This window comes from Cebus imitator, unplaced genomic scaffold (assembly GCF_001604975.1).
Source record: "Cebus imitator isolate Cc_AM_T3 unplaced genomic scaffold, Cebus_imitator-1.0 Scaffold31, whole genome shotgun sequence".
In the NCBI taxonomy this organism is placed as follows: Eukaryota; Metazoa; Chordata; class Mammalia; order Primates; family Cebidae; genus Cebus; species Cebus imitator.
Genome location: NW_016107346.1, coordinates 3,085,754 through 3,108,715, shown reverse-complemented (window position 1 = coordinate 3,108,715; position 22,962 = coordinate 3,085,754). Strand labels below are relative to the sequence as shown.

At 38.7% G+C, this 22,962-nt stretch overlaps 1 protein-coding gene across 2 annotated transcripts in view; it reads right to left on the bottom strand.

Moving 5' to 3' along the window:
- The window catches only part of PAK5 (p21 (RAC1) activated kinase 5), a 287,807-nt gene extending 287,036 nt beyond the window's left edge, over positions 1 to 771 (bottom strand). The window contains exon 1 of one of the 2 annotated variants that reach the window (XM_017523951.2): positions 472 to 771. The gene's annotated coding sequence lies outside the window, so the exon portion shown is untranslated. The remainder of the gene's footprint in view (positions 1 to 471) is intronic. The other variant, XM_017523952.2, reaches the window with a different exon arrangement.
- Positions 772 to 22,962: the final 22,191 nt, after the last annotated feature.

Here is a 22,962-nt window from a genome sequence, read left to right as displayed (position 1 = left end):
CAAAAGGCAAAAACCATAGGAAATCCTGCCCTGGCAATATGTCCAGCACTCCTCGGGAAAAGCAGCACCGTGGCACCCCCAGGGCGTGCGCGGCTGTATACACACAAAGAACTGATGCTGGGCTTGCGAGCCGTTCGGGGTACTAGCGCTCTCAGGGCTGGAATTCGGGGTTCTCCCCCACACCCTCCCGCCCAGCAAAATGGAACTATCCTTTATTTGACCCGTAGAAAGCCCAGGCTGGAGAGCAGCGCATGGGTTGGGGGTGGGCGGTCCCGATAGCTACCCTTCAGGCAGCAGGTCCCTAGCCTTTGCATCTCCTAGGAGATGCAGGATCGCGCTGTCACAGAGGTCCTCTTCGAATCCTCTCCCGGCAAAGCGAGATGCTCCGGGTACCAGCGGCGCGCGTCCCCGCAGGCGCCCCTCCTTGCGCGGACACCCACCCAGGCAGCCCCACCAGGCGCGCCTGCCTACCTGGCGGCCGGCTGTCAGCGAAGCGGCGGTGCCTCAGCCTCTCCTCAGCTGCTATATCGCTCCCAGCGCCATGTTCCCGGTCTCCCCGGGAGCACGCTGGGGAACTACTACGGGCTGGGTAGGGGCAAGGGGGGCGGGGGCCAGAGGGAGGGGGTGGGAGGCAGAGCCACGGCTTTCTACTCTCCACCCAAACCTCCCCCAGCTACTGAGCATGCCCAGCTGCCCGGCTTCTCCCCTCGGAGGACTGTCCATGAGCGCACGCAGCTGCTCCGGGTTTTTGTGGCAGCCGGCGGGAGGCAGGCGGTAGCGGCTGCGGCGGGTAGAGGTGAGGGGGAGGGTCGGGGGGCGTGTCTACACTCCGGGTGCTGGAACCGGGAACTGGAGCAAGCGACCAATCCAATCGCGCTTACTCCCTGCGGTCCGCGGCGGGGGCACCTCCTGCACGCCCTCTCCCCACACTCTAGGGGTTTGCAGAAATTTTGTTCAGGACCATTGCAGGTTTGAGCTTTGCTTAAGAGACTAGCAGAGGTGGGGAGGAGGAGGGGTTGAGAAGCAGAACAGTGGGCTGGCCTCTTTGCCACCACCTGGACCGGTGCGTCTCAAACTTTAATGTGCCTGTGAATTAAAATGCAGATTCAGATTCAATTGGCTGGGTCCTGAGATTCTGCAAGCCTAACAACCTCTCAGGTGAAGCTGATGCTGGCCCTCCCACCACTCTGAGTAGCAACGATCTAGAGAACCCCTTATCTGTGACCTCTGAGTGGTCATGCTTCAATCCGCCAGCCCAGCAATGGTCTGGTGTTCACAGAGATTCCTCCAGTTTGGCGTTGCCGAGCCTTCCCCAGAAGGGGTCTTCGTGGGGCTAGGCTCTGATCACCCACCTTCTCCTTGGCTGCTGTCTGATTTAGAATTTAAGACCCAGGGGAGGAAGGATTCCTGGACCTTTTCATGCTCACTTTGATAGCTAGTAAGTCGGTTGCTGGTTGAGCTGCACCGGTTAAATCTGAACCACTCTGCCTTCGCTGTCCCCCTGCCTTTCCTGAGCTGGGACAAAAACTCAGACTGGGCATCAAAGTGTTTATTGTAAATCTAATAGCAAGCTTGGGCTTGCCCAGTTAAGAAGGCTGACAGATTATGACAAACATGTAGCGCATTTTTGCACCAAGAGATGGCAGGCCTTTTTGTTGAGTGATGCTTGGGCTGAAGTTTGCAATGATATTTGTGGTTCACCTTAAACTTCCCAGTTGCCTACTGCCCTCCTAGACTCTTGAGGCCTCCAGTATTATCAAGACTCTAGTGAGTGAAAAACATTCATGAAGTAGTCCTGAGTTTTTACCCTTGGAAATGAAGAAGCCACACCCTTGTCTGTCTTCAGCTGCAGCAAGAGTACTATGAGTTAGTAATGCATATGGAATCTGATCCCATAACTAGACACAAAATAAGGATTGGTATATCTCTGTTCCCTACTATACTCAATGACCTTAGACAGTTTTCTAGCTAATAGTATAATAGCTATCATTTCCCCTTGTTTGTTTTCCATTCACTTAGTACCTTTAATGTAGTACTGACCATATCAAAACAGGAACCATAGGATAAATTGATGATTACTTTTCTCCCTCAGTGTTCCTGTGTCCTTGTGTATCATAAGCTCTTTTTCAATTTAAAGGAGTAAGAGTCTCTAAATCCATCGCTTCCTTCTCAAAGCTGCACACAGCCATAACAACCTACCCACTGCCCCCATTGTCACACCCAGGACTGTATGCATAAATATTCTCTTTTGACTTTCTTATATATGTGCTCACATAGAGCCAAAACCCAGAACATATTTGTATTGAGATGTAATTTATTTGTCATTGGTTAATAACAGTTAAAATTTTTAATTGAAATATTGAACCATAATCATTTAAAATAGCTTTCCTGTTATACATAAAGGTTGTGTTTATACATTTGTTTCTGCTAGTTAAATATGATGATTGTTAGCTGCCTCACATTTATTTTGGAAGTATGCAAGGTAAAAATTATAGATGAATAATAATACTATTTCTATAAATACTGCATTGCTTGAAGTCCTAAGGGTTTTCTCTTTTTTTTTTTTTTTTTTTTTTTTTTTTTTTTTTTTTTTTTAGACAGAGTTTCGCTCTTGTTACCCAGGCTGGAGTGCAATGGCGCGATCTCGGCTCACCGCAACCTCCGCCTCCTGGGTTCAGGCAATTCTCCTGCCTCAGCCTCCTAGGTAGCTGGGATTACAGGCACGCACCACCATGCCCAGCTAATTTTTTGTATTTTTGGTAGATACGGGGTTTCACCATATTGACCAGGATGGTCTCGATCTCTTGACCTCGGCCTCCCAAAGTGCTGGGATTACAGGCTTGAGCCACCGTGCCCGGCCAGGGTTTTCTTTATAAGTAATGTCATTTCTTGAGGGTTTAGCATGCAGTATTTGACTAAGGACCAACACCTGTGGGTGGGGGTCATACAAGAAGCAGGAGCAGGCAGAGGTAGAAGCTAAGCTGTGACGCAGGCCAATTGCAGTCTTGGTCAGCCCCTTAGGTAGCTCACGAGCTAGGGTGATCGTTCAGAATGACCCTGAGTTGGTCTGAGATAGTCAGTTTTTTATATCCACATGAATCATTGAGCATGGGCTGTTTCTAGTGTGGGCATGAACTTAAGACATGCAGCTCTGGCAATCCTTAAAGGGAATGACAGCTAAAACCCTCTATCAGCTGTAGTCCCCACAGCTGCGGTAATGAATCCATCACTTATGGGGAATTTAGGCAAAACATTACTTTGCCCACCACATTGATACATTTATTAAGTACAGCACTTTTGAATATGCAAAGTAGAACTCTACTGATTTGTCAGAGACATTTGAAAACTTTATTTTTAAGTAAGTAATAGGTTTTCTCTCTGGCTCGAATATTTAAAAGTTGGAAAATAACCTGTAATCAGTCATTGAGAGTATACTATCTATTTAGGTATCTGGCTGTATGCATTTTTATATGAGGTGTTTAATTATGTTTTATTGAGCAGGCATGTATTCATTGTCTGCCATTTAAGACATGATTTTCTCTACTGTCAAAATCTGTATTTATAATTTGTAATGGGGGAGGAATGACTGTTTGATAGTAATTAGAAGTGCGTTTTTCAATAAAATAGAGCTACCGACTAGTCAAGATTTCATGCATAGCGTGGAGAAGGTAAAGAGAATAACCAATCTTGTTGACACCAAAAACTGTGACAAGGTGAACCTGAGGGGTGGAGAACTTAGTAGATCAGCTGATGGGGATGTGTAAGGCAGCATGCTGGAACCCTTCAGACTACCCAGCTTATTCTCTTTACCTTCTCCATGCTATGCATCTGCAAATGTCTGGAATTTTTGAAAGATGATCCACAATCATAAGGGAACCAGCATGGACTCTAGAAAGGAAGCAGGACATTGGCTCAGACAGTGGAGGTGGGAAAAGAATAGGAGGTGGAAAAGAATGTTTCACAGAACATAAACAAAAAGCATATGAAGAATGGGTCTCTAAGGAATAATTTCCCCAAGGAAACAGAAAAAAAGTTTAGACGAGTATTTTTTTCCCCAGAGTTTCAAAGAAATGAACTACCATATAATCTCGATAATGTTTTTTGAAAGCACCACAAAGAAATATAAGGATTTAAAGAAGAGACAGTAAGACTAAAATAAAAGATAAACTAGCAGAGGTCAGGGAAAAAGAAAAGTCATTAAACCACTCAAAAGATTAGAGAATAGGGGCCTGGTGTGATGGCTCATACCTATAATCCCAGCATTTTGGGAGGCTGAGGTGGGCAGATCACCTGGGGTCAGGAGTTCAAGACCAGCCTGGTCAACATGATAAAACCCTGTCTCTACCAAAAATACAAAAAAATTAGCAGGGTGTGGTGTCAAGCACCTAATAATCCCAGATACTCAGGAGACTGAGGCAGGCAGGGGAATCACTTGAACCCAGGAGGCAGAGGTTGCATTGAGCCGAGATCGCATCACTGCACCCCAGACTGGGTATGACAGAGGGAGACTCCATCTAAAAACAAAACAAAGAAAGAAAAGAAAAAGAGAATAGAAACAAAAGACTAACCACAACTGAAATTACAGTGAGACAAGTACTTAGCTACTAACAAATAAGGTATAAAAGAAATCATAGATCATTTTTATGGAAGACAAACAAAGGAGATCCAACACATGTACAACCAGTAGTATGCAGGAGCTGGCTTGCACCAGCTCGCAAGAGCTGACTGGGCATATGTACCACTCTCTAACTCCATTTTCAGTAACATCATATTGGTAGCTTGAAATCAGCCATTGTGGAAGTATTTACACCACACAAATGGACACATGCTACCAATCAGGGGTTTTGTTTGTTTATTTGTTTGTTTTCAGGCAACTTGGTTATTACACATCTACCAGAATATCACTTTTTACAACCTTTCCTGTTAAAAAAAAAAAAAGAATAAAATGGAAGAGAAAAAAAGTAATTGAAGATATAATAAAAGTATAAAAGTTAATTTCCTAAAATAGAGATTGTTAGATCAGGAGAACAAAAGAACGTAATTGTCTCAGGAAAAAAAAAAATCAATCTGGAACAATTAACCCCAAAATAGATCCTACTGAAGCTATAGAATTTCAAAAACAAATAATGTTCTGAATATCCAGACAGAAAAGGCAATTTACATATAAGAAAAAGAAAATCAGTGTGCATTTAGATTTCTTCACAGCATCAGGCAATGCCTGAGGGAATGTTCTGAGGGAAAGAAAGGGTGACCTAAGAATGTTTGTTTTCCTAGCCTGGTGTTCTTCAGATTTTCAAGGCAGCAGTCAATGGTTCTCAAACACAATAAATCAGTATACACAGCAGACATAAACCTTTATAATATTCTATTTTGTTATCAAATTTGTACAACTAAGAGGTAAATTTAAAACATAAATCTCATGAATGATGAACCTGTGGTCAAATGTTGTGATAATGATAATCATATTTATTTTAAAATAAATCATATTTATTTTAAAATTTATTTTAAACTAAACCACTGTGTTTGGCAGTTTTAAGTTGCAGTAGATAGATACAAAACCCCATCTCCAATCTCATCATGCTTTTTCACAGTCTGTTTTTCTTATCTTTAAAGGAATATGTTTCAAACTTATTTCTCCTGATGAGAAAAAAAATCTTTTTCTGAAGCTGAGAAATTACTGCAGGCACATTTTAGCTTCTTTTCTTAATTTTAATAAGATTAAATATAATCTAGTTTTAAAGTAGCTTGTGTGCTATCATACATATATGGATGATACTTGAAAAAGTATATCTGTCAACTTATCCTACTTGTTATAACCTAATACTTTTATCTCTTTCTATACAGGAAGCTTTATGGAATATTATAAACCAAGGAACATTTCTGAAGAAAAGATTTTGGGTTGATTGTTTACTTCTCTATATTCCTGAGAATTGCTTGAAATTTTAGACAATAAATGTATGTGTTTTAAAAATAAGCCATTATTCTCCTCAAAATATCCCAAAATGTTATTCCTTTTTCTAACACATTAAAACTTTACAGAAAGCTGGGTGCAGGGATACATGCCTATAGGCCCATCTACTCAGGAGCCTGGGGTGGGAGGATCACTTAAACCCATGAGTTCAATGCCAGCCTGAACAACAAAGACTTTGTTCCTAAAATAACTTATTAATTTAACAACAACAAAAAAAGCATTACAGAGTATGAAAATGGAATGAAAACAGACAACTAAAAGAGGTCTGCATTAAAATTTGAAGAGAAGACACAAATCACCAGTATCAGGAATAAAATAGGGACTAAAACTACAGATCCTAAAGTCATTAAAATGACAATTTAAGTAAATACTTGGAAAAACTTTGTGTTCATAAATTCAACCACTTACAATAAATAGACAATTTCTGAAAACCACACACTAACAAAAACTCAACTAAAATGAAATACATTAGCTGATTGTCCTAGAATCACTGATAAAAATGGAATTCATAACTTAAAAGCTCCCCAAAATGAAATATCCAGAGATTGAAACTTGAAAAATAACCTGTAATCAGCAACAGAGAGTACAATATCTATTTAGATATCTGGCTATATACGTTTCTTAATATGAAGTGTTTAATTATAATTTAGTGAGAGTGTTTCACTGAAGAAATCTACCCAACAGAGGAAGAAGAAGTAACATCATTTTTTCACAATTTTCTTGAGAAAACAAAAGAGAATACTTCCCATCCCATTTAATGAAACCACTCTTACCCTGATATCAAAACCAAACAAATTCAGTAGGAAAGAAAACAAAACTAAAAACAAATATGTATTATGAACTTAGATGCAAAAATCCTGAAAAAAAAAAAAAGATACCGAACTGAGTCTTACAACATATAAGAGTAATTATATGTTGTCAAGTAGGGCTTCTCTTAGGAATGAAGGGCAGATTTAATATTGAAAAATAATGTAATTCACCATACTAAAAACTCGAAAAATAATATGATCACATCAATTTATGCAGAAAAATATTTGACAAAATCCAATACGTTTACGAATAAAATCTCTCAGTAAGTTAGGCATAGATGGGAATTACCTCAACTTGATAAAAAAGCATCTACAAAAAACCTCCAGTTAACATCAAACTTATGAGATAAAAGACTGAATGCCTTCCTCCTAAGATGTAGAAAAAGGCAAGCATGACTATTGTTACCAATCTTATTCAATGTAGTACTGGAAATTCTAGCTGGATTCTAGCTCATTGAAAGGAGGCAAGAAAAATAACTTTATTTGCAGATGACATGATTGTCTAGGAATCAAATGTCAAGGAATCTACCAAACAACTTCTAGAACTAATAAATGAGCTCTGCAAAGTCGCAGCATACAAGATCAACACATGCAAAAAATTTTATTTCAGTGTACTAATCATAAGCGTACAGAAAGTGAAATTTAAAACACAATGCCATTTACAATTTCTCCAAAGAAAATGAAATATTTATGTTTAAACTTAACAAAATGTATACAGTCTCTGTATGCTGACAATGAAATATGTCAAAGTAGACCTAAATAAATGGAGAGGCATACTATATTCATGGATTAGAAGACACAGCATAACAAAGGTATCAATTTTCCCTAAATTGATCTATAGGATTAGCGAAATTCCTATAAAAATGTCAGTGTATTTTTTTATTACAGATATAGACAAGTTTATTCTAAAATTTATAAGGAAAGGTATTGGTCTAGAATAGCTAAGCAATTTGACCAGGAAGAATAAGGTGGAAGGAATTATTCATTCCAAATATTAAGACTTACTCTATAGCTGCAGTAATCATGACAGTGTAGTAGTAGCAGAGAACTAGTCACATAGATCAATGAAACCAAATAGAGAACCCACAAATAGACCCATAGATATATGAACAACCAATTTTTGACAAAAGCAAAAAATACAATTTATTGGAATAAGATAGCTTTTCAATAAGTGGTGCTGTAACAGTTGAGCATATATCAGCAAAAAGAAACAAACATACATACACAAGAAAAGAAACAAAACCCACAACCTCCTCACAGCTAAAATCAATGGTGAAAGACTGAAAGTTTTTCCTCTAAGATCAGGACAAAGACAAGAATGCCCACATTTACCACCGCTATTCTATACAGTATTGGAAGTGCTAGCCAGAGAAATCAAAAAAAAAAAAAGAAAAAACATCCAAAATTGGCAAGAATGTGGAGAAATTAGAACCCTTGTGAACTGCTGGTGAGAACGTAGAATGGTACAGCTTCTAAAGAAAACACTTTTACAGTTTTTAAAAAATAAACATAGAATTAACATAGAATCTGACAATTCCACTTCTGGATATATACCCAAAAGAACTGAAAGCAAGGACTTGAACAAATATTTTTACACCAGTGTTTATTGCAGCATTATTTTCAATAGGCAAAAGACGGAAACAACTCAGTCATCAACAGATGAATGAAAAAACAAAATGTGGTATACACATGGAAGGGGATAATCTTCATTCCCAAAAAGAATAGAAGTCTGATGTATGTGACGACATGGATAAACCTTGAAGACATTATGCTAAGTGAAGTGAGCTAAACACAAAAGGATAAATATTGTATAATTAGAATAGTCAAAGTTATAGTTACAAGAAGTAGACTAGTGGTTACCAGAGGCTACGAAAAGGAGGAATGCCAAGTTATTGCTTAATAGATACAGAGTTTCAGTTTGAGATGGTTAAAAAGTTCTGGTGATGGGGATAGTGGTAATGGTTGCAAAAGAAGGGGAGTGTGCTTAATATCATTAAACTATACCCTTAAAATGGTTACAGTGTTAAATTTTATGTTATGTATATTTTACTATAATAAAAACAAAACTAAACAGAAAAAAAATCTTCAACCTAAACCTCATACCTTACACAAAAATTAACTCAAAATGGGCTTAGATGTAAAACGTAACACTCTTTTAAAAAATAGCAGAAAATCTTCAAGATCTAGATCTCAGAAAGAGTTCTTAGACCTGACACCAAAACCATGATCTATAAAAAGTAAGATTGATAAATTAGACCTCATCAAAATTTAAAATGTATTTTCTGTGAAAGACCACGTGAAGAGGATGAACAAACAAGGTACAGACTGGAAGAAAATACTTTGAAACTACCCATCTGACATATGGGTTATATAAAGAACTCTCAAGACTCAACAGAAAAAAAAAAAAACCTAAATGGAAAATGGTTAAGAGACAAGAATAGACATTTCACCCAAAAGAATATACAGATGGCAAATAGGCACACAAAAGGATGTTTAATGTCATTAAACATTAGGGAAATTCTAATTGAAACCATAATGAAATGTCACTAGACACCTATCAGACTGGCTGAAATGGAAAATAGTGACAACACCAAATGCTGGTGGAGATGCAGAGAAACTGTATAACTCATATGTTGATAGTAGGACTGTAAAATGGTATAGCCCCTCTAAAACACAGTTTGGTAGTTTCTTACAAAACTAAATATACCGTTGTCATATGATCCAATAATTACATTTCTGGGCATTGCTATGGGACGAATACTTGCATCCCCCTAAAATTCATATATTGAAATCCTACATACCTGTTTGGTGGTATTAGGAGATGGGATCTTTGGGAATTAGATGAGGTCATGAGGTGGAGCCCTTATGAATAGAATTAGTGTCCTTATGTAAGCCCTTAGAGAGGTTGCTTTCCCCTTCCTGCAAGTGAGATTTCAGGGAGAAGACCACCGTACTGAGACACTCGCTAGCACTGAATCTTCCTGTGCTTTCATCTAGGACTTGCCAGACTCCAGAGCCGCAAGAAACAAATTTCTGTTGTTTGTAATTGACCTAGTTTGTGGTATTTTGTTATAATAGCCTGAATGAACTAAGACAGACATTCCTTCCAGAGAAATGAAAACTGAAAATTTACTTTCACACAGAAACGTGAACAAGACTTGTCATAGCAGCTTTATTTATTATAGCCAAAAATTGGAAACAGCCTACATACCCTTCAACGGGTAAATGGTTAAACAAACTGTGATACCTATTAACACATACCATGAAAGACTTCTCAGCGATAAAAAAAAAGTGATTGATTTCTGCAATGTCATGGATGATGAATCTGCAAGGAATTATGCTTAGTGAGAAATATACTAAAAGGTTATATACTATTTATATAACATTTTTGAAATGACAAAATTTTATTAATGTAGAACAGACTGGTGGTTGTTAGGGGTTAAGGAGGCAATGAGAGGTGCAGGAGGAAGGTGATGTTATAAAATAGCAACAGCAAGTATCTTGTGGAGATAGAACTATTTCTTGACTGTGATGGTGACTATATGAGCTATACATGGCGTATAACTGCATAACTACACAGAGAGAGAGAAATACACACATACGTACATATACATGTACATATACATAAAATGCATGTTCATATATAAAAATAGCTGGATGTGGTGGTGCACACCTGTACATATGTATGTATGTATATGTGTGTGTATATATGTATGTATGTGTTTTTCTCTCTCTTTGCATGTAATTATATATGTATATATATGTATGTGTGTGTATATAGAGAGAGAGAGGGAGAGAAAGAGAGAAATGAGTACAAGCAAAACTGAAGATATCTAAATAAGAGTAGTGAATTGCATCAATATCAAGATCCTGGTTGTGATAATATATTATAGTTTTGCAAGATGTTGGGAAAGTTAGATTAAGAATAAACTGCTCTCTTTGCATTATTTCTTACAACTACACGGGAATCTACAATTAATAAGAGTTTCAATTAAAAAGTAATTCATGGCCAGGTGCAGTGACTCATGCCTGTAATCCCAACACTTTGGGAGGCTGAGGTGGTTGGATCTCTGGAGGCCAGGAGTTTATGACCAGCTTGGCCAATATGGTGAAACTCTGTCTCTACTAAAAATACAAAAATTAGCTGGTCATGGTGGAGGGCGCTTGTAATCCAGCTGCTTGGGAGACTAATGCAGGCAAATCCAGAGACGTAGGTTGCTGTGAACTGAGATGGCTTGAACCCGGGAGACAGAGGTTGCTGTGAGCCGAGATTGCATCAATAAAATAAAATAAAATAATAAAAATTAAAATTAAAAAATTAGCCAGGCGTGGTGGTGCACGTCTGTTATCTCAGCTACTCTGGTGGTTGAGGCATGAGAATTGCTTGAACCTGGGAGGTGGAGGTCGCAGTGAGCCAAGATCATCCTGGGCAACAGAGTAAGGCTCTGTCTCAAAACAAACAAACAAAAACTAATTCATATATCCTTAACTTACCTTACCAACATTTATTGAGCACTTCCCATGTCAATGCTGTCCCACAGAACTTGCTGTGATAATGGAAATGTTCTATATATTCATTGTATAATACAGTAGCCGCTGGCCATGTGCTACTGAGAACTTGAAATGTAACTAGTGTGACTAAGAAACTGAATTTTTAATTTTATTTAACTTAAGTCTAAATAGCCACATGTTGCTAATGGCTACCATGTTGGGCAGCACAGTCCTATATATCAATCACTAAGATGGGTATTGATACCCCTAAAATGAACACCAGTCTTCCAGAAACTAAGTCAATTTAAAGGAGGCTAATAAACACATCAGTATTATAAACCATATGCCAAAGTAGGATTGCTTATATTTATTTCATGTCTCCAAGATGAGACACCTGACCTAGCTGGAGTTAAAGTCATGAGAAAATCCTTGCAAAATGACATACCCTGAGCTGAGCCATCAAGGCAATTAACGTGAGCCAGGTGAGTTAAAGCCTTTTGACTTTGGTGATTTGGGAGAAATACTGTCCCAGGTACAGGGAACAGAATTTATAAAGGCACACGGACACGAAAGGACATTCAGGAAAGACAAGTGTTTGGTAAGCCAGGGCAGAGTCAATGAGCATGGAGAGACAGGAAGGGACTGGATGGTGAAGGCCTCAGGTGCCATGCCTTAGCATTTCAATTTCATCACGAAGATTATAAACAACATCAAAGTGTTTTAAGAATAACAGAAGTAGGTTGACATCTTTAAAATACCACTTGCAGGCTGGCTGGGTGCAGTGGCTCAAAGTTGTAATCCCAGCACTTTGGGAGGCTGAGGCATAGGAATTGCTTGAGCCCAGTAGTTCAAGATCAACCTGGGCAATGTGGCGAGAGCCTGTCTACAAATTTTTTTTAAAATAAATTAGCTGGATGTGGTGGGGTGCGCCTGTAATCCCAGCTACTTGGGCAGCTGAGGCCAGAGTAGCTTGAGCCCAGGAATTTGATGTTTCAGTGAGCTATGATCATGCCACTGTGCTCTAGCCTAGGCAAGAGAGCAAGACCCTGTCTCAAAAATAAATAAAATAAAATACCACTTGCCTCTCAATGAATTAGATACAGCAAGACTCCAGTTAGGGAGCTACAGGTGTAGCCTCTGAGAAGAATATCTAAAGACTCAAATATGGCAGTGGAAGTAGGCGTGGGAAGAAGGAAATAGATTTAATAAACATTAAAGAGGTAGGATCAGGAAGATGTATCCAAATGGATGTAGATAATAGGGTCCTGAGTAATGGAGATAGCTTCCAGGCATTTGACCGGGATAGCTCCTATATGGTGGTGCTATTGGCAGAGACAGTTAATGAAAGAGAAAGAGGGGGTTTGGAGTAGAATATGTAGGACTTTACTCTTTTAACGTGTTGAAATTGAGCGGCGTGAGAAACCCCCAAAGTCTCAAATATGTCAAGGAGGCAGTAAGAAGCACAAATCCGGGGCCAGGCAAGGAAGCATGGAAGACATGCCAGTGTGGGAGCTACCTGAAACCATAAACAGAGTTAAGATTGCCCAGGAAAACTACATCAAATGAGAATGGCCCAAGAATGTAACTCAGGCAAATGCCAACATGAAAGAAGTTGATGGAGGAAGAAGTGACCATAGGGATAATGACAAAGAGTGCCTAGAGAGGTGACATGAATAAAACCAAGATCCACCTAGAGAAGGCTGGAGGGTCAGCTGCTGTCCTGAGCAGGGCGGAGTCAGTCCACGTTCACAAACACTCATACAGTTCTCCTTCCTTTCTAGCCCAAGAGAAACCACAATTAAAACATTTAGAGGCAAGGTATGGTGGCTTATGCATGTAGTCCTAACTACGAGGGAAGCTTAGGTAGGAGGATCTGTTGAGGCCAGGAGTTCCAGACTAGCTTGGGCAACCCTGTCTCTACAAAAAATAATTTTAAAAAATAGCCAGGTGTGGTGGTGCTCACCTGTAGTCCCAGCTACTCAGGAGGCTGAGGTGGGAGGATTGCTTGAGTCCAAGTGTTCAAGGCTATAGTGAGCCATGATGGTGCCACTGCACTCCAGTTTGAGGACATAGTGAGACCCTGTCTCTTACACACACACACACACACACACACACACACACACACACACACACACACACACACACACACACCATTTTTGTATCAGTACGTGAAATTGGCAGACATCAATAGAACACAGGAGTCTAGAAATAAACCCAAATACATTTGAGAATTTTGTTTACAATAAGGGCAGCATTGTAAATCAATGAAGAAAAAAATATATTTGTATGGGTTAAAGATTATGGCTAACGTTCTGTAGAGTTGTGCTGTAAGTGCCAGTGGCCTTAAGCAGTAGTAAATTACTTTATCCCATTTGGTAAGCTCTATCCTCTTTCTGAAAGGGAAATAAACCCATGTAACTTTAAGGCCATGGACTTCAGTGGGAGTCTGTAAAATCTGGATGAAATCCCCTTGAACGATTTGGGTCAAACTTCACTCCAGAACAAGGTTAGGAATTCTGAATGAGGTTTGCCAGATATTGAAAAATTAAAACATTCACTGCTTATATATCATAGTTCAGGAAGTACAAGCTGTGCCAGTCAAGCAATTAAGACCTTTTGTTTGTGTAAGTTGCTAATACACGATGTACTTAATTGCTTCTAACCTGTTGAAATCCCAGCATGCTGATGAATATCAGTACTAGACTTTTTTTTTTCTCTAAGAAGAAAAACATCATCAACAACACTGCCATGAAAAGACTGTCCCCTAATGCATCTCCAAACCATGAGATTTTGAGTTAGAAGCATAGAAAATAAAGTACAACCTTATCCACCAATGGTATATTCGTTGTATCTCTATAACTGTCCCTAGGCCATGCTCAGGTGATGAAAAAATTAAGACTCACTTGTCATTTAGTAAAGCTGTCAGCATCAAGAACAGCATGGATTCATTTGGAGGTTTTGTAAGGCACTGACTGCTCTTTGTTTTGCACAGGTGTAGTGATTTAGAGAGAATCAGAGAGTTGATAGATTTGAAGAAGGTACCACATGCTCACATTAAAAAAAAAACAAAACAGACTCTCTGCCCATTAAATTCACTCTATTCTCAGTTTAATTTTTTTTCTTTTAAAGCGCATCCTCACTGATGCTACCTAAACCCTTAGTTGCCTCTTGGAAGGGAATTTAAAAGGCTCCCCTTTTTCTGGAAAACCCAGCTCAATCGTATGAAGATCCATCTGAATCTTATGAAGGATTTATTCAGAGAAGACAGATGAGAGAGTATTGCACTTTCTTTTCAGTATCTGGTATTGGGAGTTAAAGTAAAAGCTCTTGCCAGGATGAAAAGCCAGGACTATGTGGCCATCTATGCCAGATAGAATATAGCAGGGAACCTATTTTTACCATGACAAGGACAAACTGTAATTTTGTAAGACGGGCCACAAATATAACATTGGAAATATTTCTAAGGATAATAAGGACAGTCATTTTCTTCCAAGAACAATATGACCTATACAGCAGTAAATTTAAAATATATTAAAAAGGAAAAGGGAGAGAGAAAGTGAGAGGGAAAGAGAGAAAGACACGGAGTAGGAAGGGACAAGTTTGAGACTGAGTAATATTTAGCAGTTGTTTGACTTTGAGCATGGTCACTTCTGCTTTCTAAGCTAGTTTTCTTATCTGCAAAATGCAAACGTCAGTTCTGCTTTCTTCAAGGAGTTGTTGTATCAAAGGAAGGTACCCTAAGGCAAAGGAGATGTCCTCCAAGCAAAGCACAGAGGTCTGGCTCCCAGTCTTTACTCAATGATTTTGAATGAACGTCTAAAAGAGTAGTTATCAGATTTCTGTGCATCAAAATCATCTGGGAAATGTATTTAAAATAATAGTGTCTGGTTGTATTCGATGTCTACCTGTTCAGAGTGAAACCTGGGCCTCTCAACGGCCCCTGAGTGCTTCTAAAGCACAAATTTGATGTGGCAGTTGTCCTGCTCTACCACCTAGATGCCCTTTCAAAGGAGGATTTGTTTTCTTGCCCCTGGGAATGTGGCTGGCAGGTAGCCTTTAGCTCTCACTCCTGCTTCCTCCTTCTCTATCCTTAGAAGCTGCGTCCCAAGGGCACTTCTTAATAAACATCTCAAACACTCAACTCTGTCTCTAAGTCTACTTTCTGCACAACCCAACCTGTTACATTTGGGAAATATGAATCTGAAAAACAGATTTAATTATGTTCTTTGTCATCCTCAAAAAACTTCTTAGGTCTTCATTGACTGCAGAATCTTGCACGAAAGTTGAGGTCCTTCATGATTTGATACCAATCTTTCTTTCCTGCCTCTTTTCCTCATGCTTCTCAATCCCACACAAGAAAACAATGGACTGTTTTCTGTTTAACTGAACATTTTCATGATGGAAGCCTTTGTTTAAGTGTTCCCCTGACATGAACTTACTCTTCTTTTCCCTATTAAAATCCTCTTGGTTCATGAAGTTTCTTTTCAGGTGCTACCTGAAAGATGAGGTCTTTCTTTTTTTTTTGAGACGGAGTCTCACTCTGTCGGCCAAGCTGAAGTGCACTGGTGCGATCTTGGCTCACTGCAATCTCCGCCTCCCGAGTTCAAGCGATTCTTCTGCCTCAGCCTCCTGAGTAGCTGGGACTACAGGCATACGCCACCATGCCTGGCTAATTTTTGTATTTTCAGTAGAGACGGGGATTTCACCATATTGGCTAGACTGGTCTTGAACTCCTGACCTCATGATCCGCCCGTCTCAGCCTCCCAAAGCACTGGGATTACAGGTGTGAGCCACCACGCCTGGGCTGATGAGGTCTTTCTTAGTTCTCCAGTTTCACGCTAACCTCATTCCCATGCTATAAGTTGTGGTGTTTGTGTACCCTGCTCACCAAACTTAGCTTCTCGAAACCAGTTTTCCAGCATTTTTTTTTCCACATCACTCAGCCTAGCGCCTTAGTTATAGTGGATTCATAAACTATTTGTCAGATTAGCCAATGGTACTGAGACAGTAATTTACTAAAACATAAACTCATACAGCTAGAAAAAACCCATGGACTGTATCATTGACACTATCCCCCCTGTTTATTGCACAGATAAGAAAGCAGGGCCGGGCGCGGTGGCTCACGCCTATAATCCCAGCACTTTGGGAGGCCGAGGCGGGTGGATCACGAGGTCAAGAGATCGAGACCATCCTGGTCAACATGGTGAAACCCCATCTCTACTAAAAAACTACAAAAAATTAGGTGGGCATGGTGGCGCGTGCCTGTAATCCCAGCTACTCAGGAGGCTGAGGCAGGAGAATTGCCTGAACCCAGGAGGTGGAGGTTGCGGTGAGCCGAGATCGCGCCATTGCACTCCAGCCTGGGTAACAAGAGCGAAACTCTGTCTCAAAAAAAAAAGAAAGCAGAAAGTTTAAAAATTTCTTTAAGCTCATATAATTAATAAGTAGTAAAATGGTGCCATGACTCAGATCTACTGACTTTTTATTGCATGTATATTTTAATGTTCAATTTTTGAATTATAACATATAAGCATATGAAACTGCTCTGCCATGAGAGATAGTGTGATATCTGTAGTGATAGATGCACATCATGTTAAATTTGTCCAAATCCATAGAATGTACAACACCAAGCGCAAACCCTAATGTACCCTATGAATTTGGGGTGATAATAATATGTCATGGTAGATAGGTTCATCAATTTTAACCAATGTATCCCTCTGGTGAGGGATGTTGGTAATGGGAGAAGTGTGCATATGTGTGGGGAAGTGGGTATATGAGAAATCTCTGTATGTTCTGCTCAGTATTGCTGTGAACCGAGAACTTCTCTAAAAATAAAGTCTATTAAGAATCATTGTTGGTAACTTTAAATGCAGAATATGCAATCAATTAAATTCCTATAAAGATTTACATCTGAATCATAAATTTGTTTTTAATTTGGTTATTTGATCACTTCAAACATATTAAAGAATAGCCAAAACAACCAAATGCAATCTTTTTTGTTTTGTTTTTACAAAATTACTACCACATGCCTACTTAAACATATTCTGAAACTCAACATCACAAATTTAATTCATTTTCACTTAGTCTTCACATCACTTTAATAATTCTTAGATTTAGAGTAACCTCTGTTTTTTGATATTACCCAATGGCTTCCCAAAATTATTTTGATAACTTCCCAAGGTTTCAGTAATCTCACAGGAACCTAAGTAAAAAGCGTTTGTCTTCTAGAACAACCTAAGTGATGGTTCTGAATTGCTAGTATCTAAATGTTTTTAAAAAGTGTTTTCAGTATTATCTGCATTCATAACCACAAACTAAATATACCCATACAATCAGTCCCAGAGCAAGGAAAATGCATTCCAAGTAAGCAGAAGAGTTTATGCAGTGGATGTACTTCAATAATTTTCATTTCTCTCTGTAGTTATGGCAATGTCTCTTTGTCAACTCTGAGAATTAAACTACTGGAATGTTTACATACCGACTGGCTAATGACACTAATCTACCCAAAGTAGTGGGTCAAAATAAACCAAGTTATCATCATGTTTATAGTATACACAAAGGTTTGTGAAGTGCACCCAGGACCTGGCATAGGGTTTGCACCATGACTGATCATGTGGGAGGAATGTGACCAACTCCATTTAAGAACTTTGGATCACAAGATTCAAGCAAGTATTCCTGGGCATGTTTATCTCACACAGATCCCTGCAGTTCACAGCTGGAGATGTATCCAGAGTTCCTCAGAGAAGGAGGACAAGAAAGATTACTGTTAGCCTTCTAGGCTTTGCCTGTATAGTATCTTTTTTTCTGTTATTCCTACATACATCCTCTGCTATAATAAATCTTAACCATGACTATAACATTAAGTTGAATTTTATTAGTCCTTCCGGCAAATTCCGAAACTAGTGAATGGTCGAAGAATTACTGAAATAACTAACACTTCAGAAGCACCCCCTCTTGTTCCCTTAAAATCATTACCTTCTCCCAAGAATAACGACCATTCTGACTTTTGGCAGCATAGAGTAGTTTTGCCTGTTTTTGAACCGATGTATTTAGAAATGTACAGTATGTACTTTAGTATCTGACTTCTCTAACTAAAATACCATGTTTATGAGAGTCATACATGTTGCTGTGTACAACTGTAGTTCATTCATTTTCATTATGGTAGAACAGTCCATTGACTACAGCACAATTTATGTTTTTATTCCTCTGTGGACGAACATTTGCATTGTTCCCAGTTTGGGATTATTATTGATATTGTCGCTATATTATGTTCTAGTTTATGTCTTTTGATAAACCAATGAATACACTTCTGTTGGCTATATACCCAAAAGTGGAGTTTTTGCACCGTGTTGACATTTATTTAGTAAATACTGTGAAAGAAATTTTCAAACTATTTGTACCAATTTGCCCTTCCACTAGTGTTATATGAGAGTTTCAACTGTTTCACATCTTTGCCAATACTTGACACTGTCTTTTTATTTTAAATCCATCTGGTTAGAAGGTGTGGCATTACATTGTTGTTTGAATTTCATTGCTCTGATAACCAATGAAGTTGAGCATGTCATCACATGATTACTGACCATGCATGTATGATCATATAAAATACTTTTTGGCCATGCTTTTCCTATGGGTTAGTGCCTTTGCAATTCTTTACATATTCTGAATTGAATTCCTTTATTGGATATGTATTGCAAATATGCTCTCCAACTGTGATGTTTGATTTTCCATAACTAATACAGTGCATTTGATTAACCAATCTGCTAACTTTATTCCAATCCCCTCTCCACCATACCTCACTCAACAAATATTGATTAATTAACTGCTACATATCTGGGCACTTGGTAGATACTGGGGGAAAATATTAAGCACAGTAAGTTGTTTATACTCTTCCTGAAGAAATTATTGTAGCTTACTTTCACCCTAAGTCAATTAATCTTATTTAAAGGATTTGAAAACCTACTCTTCTAAGAGTTTTAGGGTTAAATTTTCTCAAGACATTACTAACATTTTTTTTTGTAGGGGTGTGATTAAAGTTTTGCTCTGTTCTACTGTTGAAGACTGACGAAAAAAGGGCAAAAGTACTCTTGACTTACTTTGCAAATATGTCATGTCATTGTCTATATTATATTATTCCCCTGGTAATAAATATTTTTGCTGCCACTCACACAATATGTAAATATTATGCCTTTGTTCCAGTGCCCCCAATCTACTTCTGTCTTTATCACCTTTAATATTGGTTATACTACTTCCCTGTTTCTTCGACTTTCACCTCCTCCATACATTACATACTCACCAAATGAGTCTGCATTTTTCTAGGTCTCCAAAAGCAGATCCTTAGATAAAGATTAATGTGCAATAGTTTAGGATGTGAACACAGAAAAACAAGGATAGAGGAGGAGAGAATTGAGGCAAAGGGAAAAAAGGCTGTCAACAAAGGGCATGCTAGCAAGTCAGTCACCATTCTGAATAACTGGATCTGAATCCCAGTGGAGAACTCTACAAACAGGTGTAGAACAAATGCCTCTGAGTTAATTCACTCAAAGAACAAAGGAGCTGGGATATTTACACATGGTCTCCTTTCAGTTATTGTTTCAGGTCTTCTCCTGAGTTGGAAGATGTGTGTTAATTTTCCAACACATCTCTCCTGACCCTCTCTCTTTTTTTCTTTTTCTTTTTCTTTTTTTTTTTTTTTCTCGAGATAGAGTCTCACTCTGTCAGCCAGACTGGAATGCAGTGGTGTGATCTCGGCTCACTGCAGTCTCTGACTCCTGGGTTCAAGTGGTTCTCCCGCCTCAGCATCCCAAGTAGTTGGGACTACAGGCACCCACCACTACCCCCAGCTAATTTTGTATTTTGTATTTTAATAGAGACGGTTTCACTATATTGGCTAAGCTGGTCTTGAACTCCTGACCCTGTGATCCGCCCACCTCAGCCTCCCAAAGTGCTGGAATTACAGGCATGAGCCACCGTGCCCGGCCCTGCCACTCTCTTAAGAAGAGCAGTTTCTGTTTCCAGAGCAAACAAACATTCACAGGTGCTGGCAGTTGAAGTCAGATTTTTTTGTTGCTGAGTTACCTAAGTTCAGGTTAGTAGATAGAATGTGGAAGGAGAACTCGAAAAAGAAAAGAATCTTTAATGATAAAATAACATGCATACAACTTCATTTTCTTTTAAATTTTTTTTTATGTTAAGAGATCTTGACTGTCTAGTGATAGTGCTAAAAGAGTCAGTGCTCTTGAAATTTTCCATTGTAATGATATGTATCACTATTTGGACCTTAGTTGGAAATGACATCTGCTAGAATCATCTTTTATTAGTAAGACACTATCCAATTTTTTAAAAACATACATAATAGGCCCTGAGTAATAGAGAATCCCAAAATAATAAGACTGTTATTTCTAAAAATAGAAATTTATTCAATAGGTTTTTTGGGTGACAGTCCAGGGTTAAGAAGGTGCTCCAAAGTGTAGAAGACCCAAGGCACTGTTATCTTGCTCCGTCAGGCATGGCTTCTATTCTCAGACTTATCTTATGCTCTAGCATGACTGCTGGAGCTCCAGCCAATCTAGTCTCTCATGACTGCCTAAAGGAAGTTGGGAGGATTGGAGCAGAGATGAAATGCACTTCTCAGAAGCTGTACACCCTACCTCTGCTTGTATCCCATTGCCAAATGCTTGGTCATATGACCAGACCCAGCTGCAAAGGATGCTGGGAAAAATCTTTATTCCAAGTACATATACACATGCCCAAAGAAGAAGGGGGAAAGATATTTGGGGCAATGGTCACTCTTCTCTCTCACAAGTAAAAAAAAAAAAAGAAAAGAAAAGAAAAGAAATAGGAATATTTAAAAATCTAAAATGTAAGTAGCCTCTAACAAAGTTTTAGCTTAAAGCAGTCATTATTGGAACATAAAAGAAAGTAAGTGTTTTCCTTAGACTCTTCCTGAACTTATACTTAGGTTATAATCTTATCAACTTAAAAAGAAAATATGTTAAATTTACAAACAGTATGGACCTATTCCAGAGAAGTGGAGTGGGGGGATGTATGTGAATATGTGTGAGAAACCTACAGAATTCTTTCTTTTTGATACCAGCCATGTTACAGAGATGGTGACATAATTTTAACCTACATGAAAAAGAGATAACATAAATAAGTATTTTGAGTACATAAATAAAAATTCTCAAACATGAGTTTGTTTTTATAGGTCTTATTTCTCATCAGCATGGTATTCCAATTCAAGCCATTTGTTTGGTTCCTCAATCCGAGATACTCAAGTCATAATAATATCATAAGCATGTTTAAATCTTATAATTGCCAGAAGCATAAATAGTCCCTCAGAAAACTGAATTAAAGATTTTTGAAAGAGAATAGGAGAGACATTTTCAAGGTAGACGTTCCTACTACTGTAAGAAACAAACCTAAGGAAAAAACCAGACCATTGGCATTGTCATTGCTCATCAATGCACAGACGGATTTTGCGGTTAAAAATAAAACCACAGGTCTTTTCACAAGAAAGATGGGTAGAAAACAAAAAATTTGTGATTCTCCTTGGATAATTGTGATGGATAATCAGGGACACAGCTTTTCATGTTGATTGGCCTCGTCTTTCTGGAGACCAGAAATGGAATCCATCTGGAAGCTTGCTAAAAGATAGCAGATGGAGTTATACCACATGACACTGAGCAGTTCTCTCTATCGTAATCCACCAATGGTGTTCTTTGCAAGTATAATATTACTGGAGACCTGAAAGACAATTTTCCTCTCATGATTTAGCGCCAGATTTGTTATGGCTGTGGATCCTCCATGTTAGGAGAGAACGTTTCTGAAATACCTGCAGCACTTTCCTTTTTCAAAATTTGGAAAACAAGGAGAGACACAGTAGCATGACTCTGTATCTGGAAAGGTTTTGGAACAATTCGTGAAAGCCTCATTGGTCGGCACCTTGAAAATAAGTGTATTTTAATGAGCAGTAACAATAAGTTTTAAAAAGTGAATTATTATGCCATAAAAGCAAATGAACCATCTCAGTTGGAAAATATGTCAGTTATTATATATAAAATGTAAAAATACTTGACTTCATGTATTTGCAACTGTCTTCTACCTCAACTCTTCATCCTTTTAGACCCCAAATCTGTATTTACTTGTCTTGAGGACCTAGTTTGTATTTTTTTTTCACTGTATCTCTTTTCATCTACTTTTGTCTCTATCATCCTTAATCCTGGTTCACCACTTCTCTGTTTCCTTGACTTCCATCCCACCCTACATTACACACGTACCAAATAAGTCTACCTACTATCATTTTTCTAGGTCTCCAGATTAGTTTCCTCTAACTCTTACAAAATAATCTTTTTATCTACCATAATTCCCATTCTCCCAAGGAGGATATATCAAGTTAAGGTTCCCACTTACTTCAACAAGTCCGTTAATGTTTCTTTTGAAATGTCCTTTTTGTGCTGATTGAAAGGGCCACATGGAGTTTTATTCACTCATTCAACAAGATTTTTTAAATGCGTACAATTCTTTAGTTATATCCTTAAATGGGAGATTGAGGCAGAAGGACTGCTTGAGTCCAGGAGCTCAAGGCTGCAGTGAGCTATAATCACATCATTGCACCCCAGCTCGGTGACAGAGTCTCAAAAAAAGGCATGGAATAAATCCATGACAATGAAGTCACTATTAGATGGACACAAC